Raw genomic sequence first — 3,311 nt, 5'->3', positions numbered from 1 at the left:
GGCTCCAGCAGTAGCCAGGAAGGGTCTTCCCAGAATTATTGAAGCTTTGGCTTCTTCCTCCATATCTAACACCACAAAATCGGCAGGAAATATAAAATCTCCCACTTTCACCAACAAATCCTCAACTATCCCATGAGGGAATTTAAAAGTTCGATCTGCCAGTTGGAGGGCCATTCTTGTTGGTTTGGCTTCCTCAATCTTCATTCTTCTCATCATTGTTAGAGACATCAAATTGATACTGGCCCCTAAGTCACACAAGGCCTTCTCCACCATGACTTCTCCTATGATACAGGGGATTTGGAAACTGTCTGGATCCTTCAATTTCTGAGGCAATTTGTGTTGAATGATGGCACTGCATTCTTCAGTCAACAACACAGTTTCCTCATTTCTCCAGCTTCTCTTCTTGGTCATTAATTCCTTTAAGAATTTTGCATAGAGTGGCATTTGCTCTATTGCCTCAGCAAACGGAATGTTGATTTGAAGCTTCTTGAAAATCTCCAAGAATCTGGAGAATTGGCCATCCTTTTCACTTTTCATCAAACATTGAGGATATGGTGCTTTGGGTGTATAAGGTTTCAAGACCTCTTTTTCTTTTTCTTTTGTTGCAGACGGTGTAAAAGATTGTCCCTGTTCCTTGTCTCTTACATTTTTCTTTGCTTCATCCTCTGTGGTTTCCTTTGAGATCTCCTTTAGCTTCTTTCCACTTCTGAGGGTTATGGCATTACATTCTTCCCTTGTAATAGCTTTGGCAGCATGAGAAACGCTTGGCCCAGGGTTTTGCTTAGACAAATACCCAATTTGATTCTCTAGCTTCTGGATGGCAGCTCCTTGGTTTTGCAAGTTAGAATTTACTTCTTCCTTAAAGGCTTTCAACTCGGTTATGTCTTGACTCATGGTTGCAAGCATTCCTTCTATCCTGTTTAATTGATCTTGAAATTGTTGGCTCGGATTAGGTTGGGCAGGTTGGTTATTTTGGCCATGATATGGTGGTTGGGAGTAAGTGTTTTGTGTGGCTTGGTATGATCTTTGGTTGGAGTTTTGGTATGTGGAATTGTTATGTTGGTTGGGGTTGTAAGGTTTGTGGTTTTGTGGTTGGGTTTGCTGGTTTCCCCACCCAAAGTTTGGGTGGTTTTTCCAGCCTGGGTTGTAAGTGTTGGAATGTGGATCATATGGTTGCCTTTGTTGATTTCCCACATAGTTGGCCTCTTCCCAATCACCTCCTTCAGTGCTTACTTCCTCTTGATCTTGTGTGTGTATTGCAGCCACTTGATTTGTTTTTAATTTCCTGGTGAGCTCTGCTAGTTGCTTGGCAAAACACCTTGTTTTGGGCTAGAATTATATCAACATGGTTCAGCTCCATGACTCCCTTAGTGTTGTGTCTCTCTGAAGCATAGTAGTACTCATTCTCAGCCACTGTCTCAATCACTTCAATGGCTTCTTCCACAGTCTTTTTCCTGTTCAATGAACCTCCTGATGAATGGTCTACAGCCTTCCTTGATTCATAAGAAAGTCCATCATAGAAAATATGCAATTGCACCCAGTCATGGAACATGTCTGGTGGGCATTTCCTTGTCAAATCCTTGAACCTCTCCCATGCCTCGTAGAGAGTTTCACCATCTTGTTGTCTAAAAGTCTGAACCTCAGATCGAAGCCTATTGACCTTTTGTGGGGGGTAGAAACGTGCCAGAAACTTGCTTTCCACCTCATCCCAGGTTGTTAGGCTCCCCCTTGGGAATGATTCCAGCCACTTAGCTGCCTTGTCCCTAAGTGAAAATGGGAACAAGAGCAGTTTATAGGCATCTTCTTGGACTCCATTGGACTTCACAGTGTCGTAAATTCTCAGGAATTTTGTGAGATGTTGGTTTGGGTCTTCATTAGCACTCCCACCAAATGAACAATGATCCTCCACTAGTGATATTAGCTGTGGTTTGAGTTCAAAATTGTTGGCCTGAATGGGTGGTTTCTGAATGCTGCTACCATAATTCCCATAGGTTGGGTTTATGTATGAACCAAGAACTCTCCTCTCGGGAATGGCATTGTTTCCATCAGCTCTCTCATGGTTGTGAACTTCTCTATCCATGTTGAGATTTAGAGCTTCCTCAAAATTGTCCTCAGATTCTCCTTCAGATTCTTCTTCTCTCAGTACTCTCTTCCCTCTTGCTTCCCTTCTAAGTTTATGAAGGGTCCTCTCTGGTTCGGTATATGAAGGAGTTGATGTCTCTCCTCTCCTACCTGTCATACAAAAACACAGCACAGGCAACAAACAAGTGAAATACTCTTGGTTAATGGAAGAGTATGGTTAGAGCAGTTGAGGAATTAATTCATATAGTTAGTGGGTCAGTGAGTTAGTTGCTTGAATTTAAAGGCATAAAGAAAGAAAACAAGTAACATAGTGCAGAAATTAAAATTCAACAAGTAACTTGAACGGAATTAACAAAACAAGAAAAATGCTCAATCTAGTTAACTTCCAATTTGAGAATTGTCAATCGAAAACCAATCCCCGGCAACGGCGCCATAAACTTGATACGCTATAAACTTGATAGCTACGATCTTAGGAAATTGCACGATCGGCAAAAATTCCTTCCGGCAAGTGCACCGGTTATCGTCAAGTAAAAACTCACAATAGAGTGAGGTGGAATCCCACAAGGATTGGTTGAATGAGCAATTCGGATTAGAAGTGTGTTCTAGTTGAGTGGAATCAAGATTTAGATGAGAATTGCGGAATCTTAAATTGCATGAATTAAAGAGCGAGAAGTTAAAGTGCTGAAATTAAAAAGGGATCGGGGTGATTGCATGAATTTAATTGCAGAATGTAAAGAGAAAGTGGTAGATCAGAAATGGGGAATTCATTGGGTAGATCGAGATGCTTTCTAACAAAATTCAAGAGAAAATATTGAAGAAGAAGATAAAAACTATTATTGATTCATTGAATTTTAATAGAGCTCCCTAACCCAATGAAAGGGGTTTAGTGAGTCATAGCTCTGAATTCAATTACAAAAGTATGAAAACTAGCAAATGATCCAAAGTTCCCGAGTAATGAAAAAAAAAGTCTTTTCTTAAATTCTATCCTATTTATACACTTTCTAAATTGAGCTTCTGTTGTGTTTCTTGGGCTTTGAGGCCTTTCCTTGATTTCCTTTTGCTTTGGGTTTATGATCCATAATCCTGATGAGGCTGCTGATCCAATTCTGTAACATTCATTGAGCCAACTTAGTGATAATCAAGTAATGACACATGACTCAACAAATTGATATTCCAGACTCATCAATTCTTCAGGCCCAATCCCATAAACCATGATATTCAATTGGGTT

At 40.4% G+C, this 3,311-nt stretch overlaps 1 non-coding gene across 1 annotated transcript; it reads left to right on the top strand.

Annotated features, from left to right (window-relative positions):
* Positions 1 to 1,550: 1,550 nt before the first annotated feature.
* Positions 1,551 to 1,654, top strand: LOC127748068 (small nucleolar RNA R71). Its single transcript, XR_008010011.1, has one exon. It is a non-coding gene; the product is annotated as a small nucleolar RNA R71 (small nucleolar RNA).
* Positions 1,655 to 3,311: the final 1,657 nt, after the last annotated feature.

Source organism: Arachis duranensis, chromosome 5, assembly GCF_000817695.3.
Source record: "Arachis duranensis cultivar V14167 chromosome 5, aradu.V14167.gnm2.J7QH, whole genome shotgun sequence".
In the NCBI taxonomy this organism is placed as follows: domain Eukaryota; kingdom Viridiplantae; phylum Streptophyta; class Magnoliopsida; order Fabales; family Fabaceae; genus Arachis; species Arachis duranensis.
Note: the sequence above shows the minus strand (reverse complement) of the source record. Positions and strands in the feature narration are given on the sequence as shown.